At 47.2% G+C, this 14,389-nt stretch overlaps 1 protein-coding gene across 1 annotated transcript in view; it reads right to left on the bottom strand.

The window, feature by feature from the left end:
• LOC135908327 (uncharacterized) overlaps positions 1-14,389 on the bottom strand; it is a 165,504-nt gene that overhangs the window by 47,650 nt on the left and 103,465 nt on the right. The gene's annotated exons all lie outside the window — the stretch shown is intronic.

Raw genomic sequence — 14,389 nt, 5'->3', positions numbered from 1 at the left:
ATGGCATTCTCGTTTTACTTGACAAAATTCTGCATAACATGATCCTACGTACAGGGTTGGTCCGAAGTTTCCAGGCCTCAGCTTGCGCAAACACGTTGACCTCGTTCCCACTGGCGTGTATTGTATCGGATTTTGCCAGCCCCAGTGTTTTCGGGAAGAGGTAAGCGACGCTGTTTTTCACCGGCCCCAGCCTCCGAGTGCCACAATTACTCCAGGAGGTCCGCAACTTGATTGACAGTGAACGCTGGTGAACACGCTGTGGCCCGGAAACTTTTGACCATCGCTGTACCTCAGTAAACATCAACCATCAAACGTCGCCTACATCTACAACCAACGGCGTCGAATACGCTATATGGGCCGAACGCACGTACTGATAGGTCATTTGCCTTTTCGCGCACACCAACAGTTTTGTGCAAGAAACAGTCGTGAGATCATCAAGCAAAAAACGAAAAAAAAAATCATTTAGTACAAAAATAACGGTGGCGGCTTCATCCGTTCATTACTCAATCAATAAAGCACGATCGGCATTTCTGTTTTTGAATCACTTCTTAACCCGCTCAATACGCTTACATCAAACCGTATTGTCAGCAACCCTTCTTACAGCGCGTGCTATAAATATTTCGTACAGTCTTTGTAAGCAACACTCATCATATCCTCTTTATGCAATTAAGAACCTTTGAGCACATCAACTGGTACCGTCGTTCTGTTTGGTTCCTGGGCGGAGGTCGAAGTATGAGCATAACTGTGTGAGGAATCAGCCGATTCGGTTCCAACATTTTTACAACGTCACATCTTGGAGAAACGTTCCCATAAGGAAAACTACATTTCGGGGAAAGCTAAGTACAAGGCATCGATGACATAGCTTTTTTGTGCATGCGCAGCATGGATTGTGATTAGGTTTGTTACATTTAAAAGGAAAATGTAAAATCTAGTAAGTCGTGCAGCTGGATATTCAATTGAAGTCGTATATCTCCGTATACGCGAATTCTTAAAAATTGCAGTTTTATTAAATCCGGCGTGTCAAGTGTACAACTCTGTAACTAACGAAAAAGTAATTTTCTAAGTTGCAGCTAATAACACATCTATAGGGGACAAAATGGTTGTACGATAGACCACTCTAAAGTATACCAGTAATTAGCGAGTAGGGGTTTCTCTAAAGAATCACACACAATGTGACAAGTTCACGCAAATTATAAATTAAACATCAAGTTCGTCCGCTTGTTATACTCCAACACTTTAGGTTTACAGAACCGAAATGCCAGCTTTCGGTCGCAGACATGAGCATGTGTAAATTTTGTGCCTTCAGCTTTTTTTGCTCTTCTACGATCGTGTTTTCAGCTATTTTTTGTAAAACATGCAAAGCCTTAAGTCAAATTTATGTTTCCCAGAGTTGCTAGAATATAGCTTTCTCTCTCACATGCAACGGAGTATACAGGAATTGCCCCAACGAACATCCAAGAGAGGATTTCTGCATTTTACATTTAGTGCAGCAGAAAACCTAAGAATGGCTCGAGCTGACCCCAGCTAAAGCTTTCTCTGAGACAATCATTCACATCCCTTGCGTAAATCGACTGCGATTGTGATCTTCTCTACTATTCTAGTACTAAACTGAGATGTTCGCTCGATAGGAAGTCACTTGCGTGGGTCCGGCAGTTGCATGGCGTGCAACAGTTGTAGCTTGTTTCGGCGGATTTCATTTTGTTGCAGGCGTCGGTTAACATGATCACTTCGAAAGCATTCCCACACGAAACATTTTTTGCAGAGGTCCAAGCAACTAGGCGGCTAGCTCGATATTTTGTTCACGTGTTCTCCAGTTTCTCGGCCTGCGCACGACCGCGGAATCTGCTCGCCTGCCTGCGTGCCTGTTCTGAGCAGATTGGGTTAGGTGCGCCACTGTGCTTAGGTGTCCGTTGTGTTCTTACAGGAGGATATGAAAAAGCCCTCGGCAACGTCCTTCAGTGGGTTCAGCGACGGGTTTACGCACCACTACTTCTCTTTGTTTACAAAGAAAAACATTTGTAGTTGCCGTAGTTGTGGCAGAGTAACTGCTACAATTTTCAGGTAAGCACCACAAATTGTTAAATGCTTAAGATGTGATCACCTCTTACTGCGTTGCTGGTGGACCTCGCAAGTGTTTTCTTGTATCTTCCGGGTATCGGGTGGTGTTGTGACAAAGTCTGGGCTTTATCAATAAATGCTTTTATTTCACTGGTAGGTCAAGGCTGTATTATTCAGTAAGATCGAGCGCTAACGTGCCTAGATTTCATGAACAAATAACTTAATTATAATCCATCGTCAGCGGGAGTGCGGAACGTTCTACCGAAACAAGCCTTTGAATTAAGAAAGGATTAACCCAATATCCAGGAAGTAGCGAAGTTGCCTGACAGCAAAACAATAAGTTAGAAAACGAATTCCCAAGAAACAACTGTAATTGGATGTTTTGAACTCAGATTTGAAATCTCTCATCAAATAAGCTAATCTATCAATAAATGATTTCCCACTTAATTAGAAGTGCAGTGCGACAAGGTTGAGTGCTTAGACAGGCTTAGTGCGCGCAAAGAGAGAAAAATATTATGTTGAAACTCGGCTACACAACAAAGTTCATATATTGGGGAAAGCTCGGAAGCTTTAAGGCACTGATGTACTAATAAGCAGATACTTCTATGTGACTCTGGCATATTCGCGAAGAGCTGTGGCAGCGTTATGTCCAGCTCAGGAAAGAAGCCAGCAGCACGCGGCTACAGCATGACGAGCTTCTAATCGATATGGTTAGATATCTGTGAAATGGCAAAAAATCCCGCCACGGGTGGCTTAGTGGCTGTAGGGTTGCGCTGCTAAGCACGAGGTAAGGGGATCGAATTCCGGTCGTGGTGGCTGCATGTCGTTAGGGGCGAAACACATGAACGAGCATGCCCCGTGCATTGGAGGCATCTTAAAGATTCTCTGGTTGTCAGAATGAATCCGGAGCCCCACACTACAGCTTGCCTGCCTCATAATCAAATAGTGGTGTTGGCACGTAAAACCTAGAATTCAAGTAATATGTTAACAAGAAATCGACACTAAAAGCCACTAAATTCCGAGGCAGAGACTGATTTTCTTAGGAGTATTGATTAACGCATGCAGTGCACTTAATAAAAAAACTTCACTTGATTGACTCCAGAAATGTTATATCAGAGCAACGGTTTATGTACCGTAGCCTGGATAAATAAATCAATCAATCGCTAATGACCACTTTGCGCCGCTGGGTTACTTGGTGGTAAGCTTCCAGACGATAAGGTTACAGGTTAACGATGGGGCTTGCAGTGTTCATTAGGTACGTTATCAAGTTTTTTTCTACGGTTCCTTAAGTACTTTACACCAAATATGTGTGGTGCAAGATGAAGAGCAGCAGTACAGTGCTGGAAACTGATGTATTCTATCGGTACCCTGTGTTAATAGGAATATCCTCACTGCTGTTGGTCGCGTCAGAAATGCCTGCTCTGCAGTAATTTAGCTAGGTTTTTCATTGGCTCTGGTGCAATTTGTAGAAGATATTACGCACGAATCTCTCATTATTGACTTTTCCTTCTTAAAGGGCCCCTCACTAGGTCGGGCCATGTTGAGCTGACAAGCGCAGAGCATACACTGAGCGATAACGATAGTGTTTGCAAAGTATTGCATCGCTACACACCGCGGAGAGACCTGAAATTTCAAACCGAACGCCATTTTTCCTTCTCCTCGCGGCCGACGTGCTCCAAGCCTGACGGTGACGTAGTCGTGCCCCTGCGCCTACGTAGTTGTGTTCGCAGTGTGACGTCACTTGTGGTGACAAGTGACTTCGCAAATTATTAAAGATAACGTCGGTTATCTATGTGATCTGTTGCTTGAATTGGCGAATTGAAGTTTGGAGAAATAAGAAACACACAAAGCGAATGTCTGCGTCTTTTTTATTTTACTTCGCACCAAAGAAAGAGAGATGTACATCCGCTTCGTCTGCTTGTACCAGCGGTCGTGTGGTCACCTGTATGGGTACCGAAATTATGCGATTTTCTTCCGCGCTCCAGCGCGTGATCACGCTCTGCGATCCGCTTGTCCTGCCTCAATATTCGTGTAGCACTGAATTATACCGCTAGTCTCGTTTCCCTGTGTACGGCGCGCAAAGTTGTGCGCTGCTCGAACAAGACAACAGCTCGCGTGCGACGCTGTCCGCGGAAATACGTAGCGCCGGAAAAAAAAGCGACGAGAAAAAAAAATGAAAGCGGGGCAAGCGACGTATGCGTCCCACGAACCTCGAGGTCCGGTATGGGAGAACGCAGGGAAGGCATTTCGCTTGTGAAGACTAGACGGAGCGAGTGGAGAGAGCGTCTTGCTTGGCAGTGGAGCCCACCTGCTGAAATCATGGGTTCGCGGCATTGAAATATTTCTACCTCGGCTATTATTGAGCCGATTTGAAACATTTTTGTGGCATAACGCTCCCTAGAGGACACGTAACAATTTCTAGCGTATAACAAAAATTTTCTATAGGGCCTGGTGAGGGGCCCTTAATGAGGAGATTTGGTAATGCGTGCCGAAACAACTGCCATATTCGGTTAAGACTTCCGTATGCGGTAGAACATTTTACAGTGAAGCTTTCCTGGCCTCTTCCTTCAACCTTTCCCGTGCCGTTACTGTGGCTGTCTTGTACGCCTCGGAGGGGGGGGGGGGTTCAGAGCGTGCATATACATGGAAGGAGCATGGCAGAGAGGAAACGCGGCACAACAAACTCAATTGGAGGTTTTTATCGCGTCGCATGTGCACAATGCCCTTTGGAGCTTCACAGGTGTCGCCGCATGAACCTCCTGACAGCTGTAATTATCCGTGACCCCCTCTCCCATCCTCAACACACCCAAAGACATTGCAGAAACTGCAGCGCTAACCCTTCTGCTCACGTGCAAGTCAAGAGGGGACGTGGATATAATGGTATAGAGAAGTTAGGGAGGGGAGGCGGATAATGGGTAGAACCGACGCCGTCGTGAAACGAGTAAATAACAGCCTTGCCACTTTTCCCTGGCAGTTCCCATATAGGAGAGGGTGAGGGGGCACGGCGGGAGAAAGAAAGCACGGCAGCGGTTGCGGGAGAACTGAAGGTACGGAACACTACATTTCTGCCATTTCTGAAAAAATAAACACCACACCATTTTGACAAGCGGCACAATACGGAAGCGGTCGCACGTCAAATCTTATTTTCTGTGCCCGCTGCAGTAGCGCTGCGGCTATGGAATTTCAAGATGAACCGCCTTTCGACGGGAGCGAAATAAGAATAACGCTCCTGTACTTATATTGAGCTGGACGTTGAAGAATGCTAAGCTGTCAAAATCAGTCCGGAGTACTCCACTAAGGCGTGCCTCATAATTTTATGGTAGTTTCGGGACCTATAGCCCCATAATTTTATTAAGGTTTAACACTTCTCAGAGGTTGAGCATTGTTATTGCTATGTCAGGCAATGACACTGCTCAATCTTCTTTAGAGGTTATGAACAACGGTGCACAACGTCTCAAGCAAACACATCTCCCGTTGTGTTCTGTATACTATGCAGACAATCAACAGTGATGCATACAAGGTAACGTTTAACATCAACTCACCATTCTCGAATTGAACTAAGCGTTGATGAAAATAAACTATCGACGTCAACATCACCAGTCATTATCGTGAGTCAACGCAAACAGAAGAGAAAGCTTTGCTTACATCGATTCTCACAGTGCGCGAGGTCCGCCAAATTTTTATTCCCCTTTAGATTTGCTTCTATCATCAGGGCCCCTCTGAGTAATTCACATAGATAAGCCTACTCGCGTACAGATTCAGTAAGGTAATTGCTGCCAAAATGAACCCTTCTGTGATTGAAAGACAACAGTTACACAACCTCGTACCTGATTTTGCGGAGTGTTTCTTCATTTCTTCAAAGGTGTGGAGTTCGACGATTGTAAAACACTGAAATATAACAGAGGAGACAATAGGCCACTTCGGCGCATCCGTATCGAGCTTTGCCAAAGGAAGAATGAAAAGAACCAGGTAGCGAGATGCTCGAGGACAATAAAGTCACGTTACCATACCATGTGGCGTCCGAATGTTCCCGCATTTGTTGTACCAAACAGTTCATTGTTATCATAAATAGGTCTATGCTTAGCGGCCTTCGAAGTAGTTCCCGTGGGACGAAATGCATCTGGTTATGCGCATTCGTCAGTCTTCGGACACTTTCACACCGTCATTTTCCGTGACGCTGTGAATGACCTTCTGTGTTTCTTGTCGATGTTCATGGTGTCGGAGCGATGCCCTTTGAGCATTAACTTCATTTGCGGAAACACAACACAGTCGGGGAAGGTAAGGTTTGGCGAGTGTGGATGAGGTGAGGTTTAATGCTATTCTTTCAAAATATCAGTGGTAGTGAGGGAAGTGTTAACGAGTGCGTTATCATAATGCAACTGCCAGGTTTTGTTTCGGCTACGTTCAGGTCACTTCCGGTGGACACCGTTTTGCAGGAGTTCTCGAATGCCGCAGTAGCAATCTGAATTACCAGTCTGCTCGTTGCGAACGAATTGCCTGTGGACGAGCGCTTTTGCGTTGAATAAAACGGTGAGCATGATTTTGGTAGCACTCCAAGGTGTCGTGCGTTTTGTATCAGTGAACTCGGGCTCTTCCATTGGGAAGAGTGCTCCTTCATTTCGGGGCCGTACGCATAAACCCGCGATTCATCAGGTGTGATGACTGTTACAGAAGGTTGCGTATGCACGTGCAGTGGCACGAAGCTCCATGCACAGATCAGCACGCCGTTGCTTCTGGCCGGTCGTGAAGACTCGGGGAATGAACTTCGCGGCGAAGCGGTGCATTTGCAGATATTCAGTGAAAACTGCTTGGGACTGCGCATGACTTAGATTAGCAATTCACACAGTTCCTAAATACTTCAGCGAAGCTCTTCTCGAGTAATTTCTATAGTTTTCGCCACATTCTACGCTGTAGTGCTGGCTCACGGCCGTTGTTAACGCTCGCCGTCTTCCACTGAGGTTTGACTGGCCTTTAACCAATAAGTCCACACTAAACATTGACTGCGTCCCATAGGAGGAAAACCGCGCGCGTGACGAAGCATTTTCAAAGTTTCCGGGGTGGATTTTTCCAACTTGACGAAAGATTTCACGCAAATTCAATACTTCTGTTGCCCGTTCATTTTCCAAAACGCCGACGGTTTCTGACAATTTATCGGTGTAGCGCGTGCTGCCGGCGAATGAATTCACCTGTCACGCTATTACTTGGTAACTCTCAGTCATCTGCGTCACTCGTGTGATATGCGTGCAGCTACATTCAACAGTTCAATGGCGTGCTTTATAATTTCCCACTAATGACACGGGTCCGCGAACTTTCGGACAACACCTTGCATATGGCAAGAACTATTAAGTTTAATATAACGAACGCACAGAGTAACAGTCCGACACCTTCACCGAGACCACGTCTTTGTTGTCGTCTACACCCAGTTCACTTTGTCATCCTCAGCTTCCGCAAAAAGCGGCAAAACTTCTTGACAGCCAACTGTTATCCATGTGCCATTTCACCCTTCCAGCAACATCGTCTCAGTGCTTCAAGCGTGTAATAGAGGAAAAAAACAAAAAATACAAAGCACCACACACTATAAATCTCATACAGTTTCTATGGTAAACCTAACGAAGGTTGTGAAGAGGAAAGGGCCACATAACGGGGTAGGGATGGTTGATTTACTTGTCTATTCGATTAATCATTCATAATTTTAGCCTTCCATCGATGAATTGCTTTCGATGCAGGTTTTTATTCGATTAGTTGATTAAACGAAATTTTGGCCGGGCACTTTTATAAAGGGCTAAATACAGCTACATTTTGTAGGACCATACTTTAGTTTGTGCGGTTGAACCAAGATTGAAGGAAGTGTCCAAACGTTTGTCAAAGGATAATATTTCACTTTGTAAAAACTAAATATAGTTAGCACTGGTGGCGCTTGGAAAGAGAAACAATATGTTTTATGCGATGGCACTTCATGCAGAAATAGACAAGATACACTACACTAGTGAGCCCCTGAACATTACAGTTAAACAAGGAAAAAGAACGGCAAAAGTGAAAGGTGAAGTCCAACTGAAGTATTCAAAAAATTGCAATATGCCCAGGGGAAAAGGAAATTACTGGTTAGGACTTTTAACCACAGGCTCTTTTCTACAGAGCGAAGGAATGTCAATTGGCTGGATGTTTGGGCGAAACCGACCCCTTCTTTGAATCGCCACACAACAGCATGCGAGAATGGAATTATCGGACGCTATAGATCTGCTGGTATTGACATGCACTCCATAGATATGCCAAACACATGCTCCAAACCGGAGCGCATGCTGTGCTACGTCTTTAATGGTCTCGATCCTCGACTAACGATCAACGACTGCCTTGATATACTATGCCTTCAATTGCGAGGGCATTTCAAGCCTCTGGATTCGGGTGGCGTGGCGGAGTGTGCGGTGTGGGAGAAGATAGAAGACTGGAAAAGTTGTCGACGATTCGCTCTACCAGAGCCGCACTGTCGCTGCTCGTGCGCCGGAATTCCGGTATGTTTTCAAATCTTTCACGTCACTCCTATCAAACTCTCGAAAACGATTAATCGAACAGGTATAACCAGTCAGGTGGAATAAATGACAGGTGGACATCGGTGAAGATTAATCAGTTTGTGAGATACATTTTATCGATTAATCATTCATCGATATTACCATCCCTAAAGCGGGGATTAGGGCGAGTGGACATGTGAACTGACTCGTGAAGGCGGCGGTACGGTTTATCCTGGAAACATTGACAAATTCCGTCTGCTGCGCGCGACGGGAACTACAAGTCGTAAGAGAACTGAGTAGTTGACTTTGCCGAGGCGACGCAGGACTCTGTAGGGAGCGACGTAACAGTGCACTGACTTTTCCGACCGGTCGCGTCGACAAACTGGAGTACATACCTCAACTTGAACAATAGGTTCGTTGGCAATCTAGCGATGGCGAGCGTTGTACCTTGGGGAGTCTATCTATTCACGATTATGAATTTTCTCAAGGGCAAGATTGCGAGCTGCGTCTGCGAGCCGGGTAAATTCATCCGCGTCAATAGTACGGTCATAAATAATACTCGAGTAGGAGCATGAGGTCCATCATGGTTGTTGCCTCACGGCTGTGGAGCAAACGGAACAGTGAACTCAGTAGGTTCTTGAACAACAGTGTTGCATGCGAATGTAACGAAAAACAAAACATCGTCCCAGTTCTTGTGGTCACTGTCGACACACATAGAAAGCATGCCAGCAATAGCCTTATTTAGTCTAACCTTAATGCTGTTGGTATAAGGATGACATGGAATGCTTCGGCGATGAGCTGCTGCACTAAGCGTCATACCTTTCGCAACACCTGTGTTGCGAAAGCTGTACCAGGATATGTTATGACTGCTGCTGGGCCACCATGATGGAGCACAATGTTCCGGGTGAAAAATTTTGCAACATCCCTGGCAGTGTCTCGATGAAGGGCTGTACCTTAGCACTATTGTGTAAGATAACCAGTAGCAACCACGATGTAACGGTTTTCGGCAAAAAATTTAGGGAAGGGCCCAAGCAAGTCAGCCATAGTTGCGCTGGCGAGATAAATGTTTCCAGAAACCGGCTGGCCGTTCAGGTGGAGGCTTTCGGCCCTGGCAATAGCTGCACGCTTTGACCTAATGCTCCATTTTCTGGGCGAATTAAGGCCAGTGGCGTTGATAAATTCAGGCCAAGGCACGCGCGAATCCTAAATGGCATGAAGAGGGCTCATCGTGACAGGCGGACAAAATATCGGAACGCAGCGCGGACAGAACAACCAGGAGATGTCCGCCCTCTAATCGGTAGTTCTGGCTGTGCAAGGCAGTGCTGCGGCTACAGAACGAAGATGTTGGACGCGCGGATGTCCACAGACGATGCGAACTCCTGCCTTCAAGACATTCGATATGTTGGTCGAGTACTAAATCATCCCACTGCTGCTGAGCCAAGTCAGATATATTGAGAGCGCAAGGGAGAAGATCTTCGTCGTGGGTATCGCTTGAATCCGTTTCAAGTGGAGCGTGCGAAATACAGTGAGCATTAGTGTACATCCGGTCAAGCTTGTAGACGAATGTTACGGGAAATGTTTGAAGAAGAAGGCTCCACACGGTTAGACGCCCTGAAGGGTCCTCGAGACTGGATAGTCAGCAAAGGGTATGATGGGCGCTAACAACTCTGAACGGCCGGCCGTATAACTGCGGCGAGAACTTAGATATCGAACTTAGACAATTAAACAATGCTCAGTGGTAGAGCAGTTCGTTTCAACAAATGTTAAAGTCCGCCTACCGTAAGCAATGACACGTTAAACACCGCCTTAGCCCTGCACAAGGTATAAGTATAAGTTTAAATTTATTTTCCATGTTCAACTGGAGGGTTTTCTGGAAAAAAGCTACCAGCGCAGCTTGACTGTGTTTAGAAAACATCTACACGCAGTTGAACGCGAGCAGTACAGGAAATCTTTGACAGACACACATACAATAGCCACATTCAATAAAGAGAAACATTCACCATTTATGCATACAGTATAATAATCTTTACGCAAAATTAGAACAATAAATTGAAACGCTGAAATGATCATACATATTATGTTCAAAAGTAATAATAGTGTAAGGAGCTTTATTGGACGAGTCCAACAAGCAGGCGGTAGCTGGGAACAGTACGTCGGGAGAACAAGATGGTGGTGTTCGAGCGCAAATCTCGTGCTCTCCGCTCTTGATGATGATCCGGATATCATTCTCTTCCTCTCTTCATTACAAGTGCCCACTTCGAGAAAGGTGGAGCCATCCTGGCGACCTAACAGGTGGGATCAAGAGGGTCGAAGTACGGCTTGAGGCGGTCTACGCGAACAGCATCACGTCCATGTCGACGACGGTTGCCGTGCAGCGTAAGAGGTTCAAAGACGTAGTTGACGAGGGAAGTACGCTCGACGACGCGGTAGGGACCATGACAATTTGGGAGAAGTTTGGACGACACGCCAGGGGCGCAAGGGGGTACAAGCAGCCACACAAATGCTCCAGGAGCGAATGTTGCGGCAGAATAGTGGTCATCATCGCGGGCGTTTTTCTGGCGTTGTTGGTTGCCTGTAGTAAAGCGCTTGGCTAGTTGTCGGCAATCTTCAGCGTAACGGGCGGCTTCCGGCACGGGCGTGCAACCTGAGGCATCTAGTGCATATAGAAGCAAGGTGCCGATAGTGTGCGTCAGCTGGCGACCGTACAGAAGGAAGAAGGGGGAATATCCAGTTGTGACTTGCGTAGCGGTGTTATACGCCTATGTCGCAAATGGAAGAACCACGTCCCAGTTTGACTGATCAGATGCAACATGTGTCGCAAGCATGTCGCACAGTGTCCCAATAAACCGCTCAGTGAGACCGTTCGTCTGAGGGTGGTAGGCTACACGTCCGATGTACAATGTTGCACTGGTGGAGAAGTACTTGAATTACATCCGAGAGAAATACGCCGCCACGGTCATTGAGGAGTTCGCGAGGAGGACCGTGTTGAAGCACAAAACGCTTGAGGATGACAGTGGCGACGTCCTGTGCTGTCGCCGCGGGAAGAGCAGCGGTTTCGGCGTATCGTGGAAGGTGGCCGACAGCAATGATAGCCTGTCATTCCATAAAGGTCCATAAAGGTCCATAAATGTCAATTCCAACGTGGTCGAATGGGTGGTCTGGGCATGGAAGGGGCTGTAATGACCCTGCTGCAGGATGCGGTGGTTTTTTTCGTTGCTGACACTCGTGGCAGCCGCGAATGAACCTGCGGACAAAGCGAAATATTCCGCGCCAGTAGTACCTTTTCCGTAAGCGTTCATAGGTCTTGACACCGCCGTGAGCCCACTGCGGGTCGGAGTGAAAGGACGCGCAGATTGTAGAGCGCAGCGTTCCGGGGATAACTAGGAGCCGCTTCCTACCTTCTGGCGAGTAGTTTCGCCGGTACAAGGGGCCATCCCGGCTGCTGAAGTGCGAAGCTTGGCGTCGCAGTGTTCGAGTGGTTGAAAGGGTAGGTGCCTCGGATAAAACGTCAAGAAGAGAAGCGATCCAGGGATCGTGGTAGTGTGCAGAGGAGACGATGGCGACGTCAAGAGCTGACAATGGGTGGTCCACAGTGGACATGGATGCAGTTTTGGTGGATAGTTGTGACCGCGACAGTGCATCAGCATCGACGTGCTTGCGTCCGGAACGATATATAACGCGGATGTCAAACCCTTGAAGTCGAAGAGCCCAGCGGGCAAGGCGACCTGACGGATCCTTCAACGAAGACAACCAACATAATGCATGATGGCCCGTAACTACATCAAACGTGCGGCCATATAAGGGCGGAACATGGCAAGCGCCCAGACTATTGCCAAGCATTCTTTCTCCGGGACGCTATAGTTTGATTCAGCCTTGGTGAGCGTTCTGCTGGCGTATGCGACGACATACACTGCGAACCCAGGCTTTCCTTGTGCGAGAACAGCACCGAGGCTGACACCTCTGGCGCCTGTGTGACATCAGTTGCGGCCTTAGGATCGTAGTGGCACAGTAATAGGTGGCGACGTCAGGAGACGGCGAAGGGTGGAGAAGGCTTGGTCACACTCACAAGACCATGATGAGAGATTGTAGGCGCTGCTAAAAAGTTAGGTCAAAGGTGCAATTAGAGAGGCGAAGTTGCGCAGAAACCGACGAAAGTAGGAGCATAACCCTATGAAGCTTCGTAACTGCTTTGGAGTCGTCGGTTTGGGGAAGTCGGTCATGGCACGTAGTTTAGCCGGGTCCGGAAGCACACCGTCTTTTGATACGACGTGACCGAGAATTGTAGGTTTTCGCGCAGCAAAGCGGCACTTCTTGAGATTTTGTTGCAGCTGAGCTATCTTCAGACACGTCAGGACATGGTTGAGGCGTTCGAGATGGGTTGCGAAATCTGGCGCAAAGACAACAATGTCATCGAGGTAGGAGAGACACATGTGCCACTTCAAACCCCGGAGAACCGAGTCCATCATGCGCTCGAGTGTGGCAGGCGCATTGCAGAGGCCGAAGGGTATGACATTGAATTCATATTGACCGTCAGGCGTGACGAAGGCTGTCTTTGAACGCTTGGCCTCTGCTAAAGGCACCTGCCAATACCCGGAACGCAAATCTAACGACGAAAAAAAAAACTCGGCACCTTGTGGGCAATCAAGGGCATCCTCAATTCTGGGTAAAGGGTACACGTCTTTTCGAGTGACCTTGTTTAGGCGCTGGTAATACACGCAGAAGCGAATCGATCCATCCTTTTTTTAACGAGAACCACAGGGGATGCCCAGGGATTTTGTGAAGGACGAATAACGTCGTGTTTAAGTATATCATCAAGCTGGTCGGCAATAACTTGACTTTCCGCGGTGGAGACACGGTAAGGGAGTTGTCGCACTGGCGAGTTGGAGCCGTTGTAGATGTAGTGAACAATGGTAGAAGTTGGGACAAGGGCACGTTGGGCAACACCGAAAGAGTCGCAGAACTGGTAGAGCAGCTGGAGAAGAGCAGAGTGCTCAAATGGTGACAGTCCGTCTGCGGTCGACGAACCGAATAGGTCGGCAGCTGGTACATCAGAAGGATTAAGAGCACTGACGACGTCGAGGTCGCGTTGAGCTGAATCTTGCTGCAAGAAAAAATTTGGCCAAGATGAATGGGTTGCACGCATCCAAGGGATTAACCTTTAAACATTTTGGTGGGATACGGAAGAGGATTTGTGAGCAGAGAGCGCTTTTTCCATTCAAAATTGAGAGGGTCGAATAAGGCATAAGAAGTAGCTTCCGACTTAGAAGGAGGCGTGATGGTTCAAAGAATGCAGCTTCATCACATATGCTGTTGCTGAAAACGGGGAGCAAAACAGCTGCTGTCGGCGGAATTTCTGTCTTCTGTTACGACTAGTTTGTGTACGGCTTGATGAGCAGGATTGTAGGACTTTTCACACAACGGGAGGAGCTCAAGTTCAGATCTGGCACAATCAATAACGGCGTGATCATATGATACAAAGTCCCAGCCAAGTATGATGTCGTGTGAGCAGGATGAAAGGACAATAAACTTAACAATGTAGTGGTCTTTAGCGATAGTAATTCGAGCAGTGCAGGCAGCTATAGGCCGAACAGGGTATCCATTCGCTGTACGTCAGGGCATCATCTCAAGAGGCGTGGTCACCTTCCCAAGCTTGCGGCAAAGTGTGGCGTCTATAACAGAAACGGCAGCACCGGTATTGACAAGAGCACATGCACGGGTGCCTTCTACAAATCTTCGACAGTATTCGACGGCAAAGTTCGAGGACTTGAGCATTTCGACAGCGCAGTTCTTGCCTCACGAACTGCGGGGGCTCGTTTCCCTCATTT

This window comes from Dermacentor albipictus, chromosome 6 (genome assembly GCF_038994185.2).
Source record: "Dermacentor albipictus isolate Rhodes 1998 colony chromosome 6, USDA_Dalb.pri_finalv2, whole genome shotgun sequence".
NCBI classification, from domain to species: Eukaryota; Metazoa; Arthropoda; class Arachnida; order Ixodida; family Ixodidae; genus Dermacentor; species Dermacentor albipictus.
Note: the sequence above shows the minus strand (reverse complement) of the source record. Positions and strands in the feature narration are given on the sequence as shown.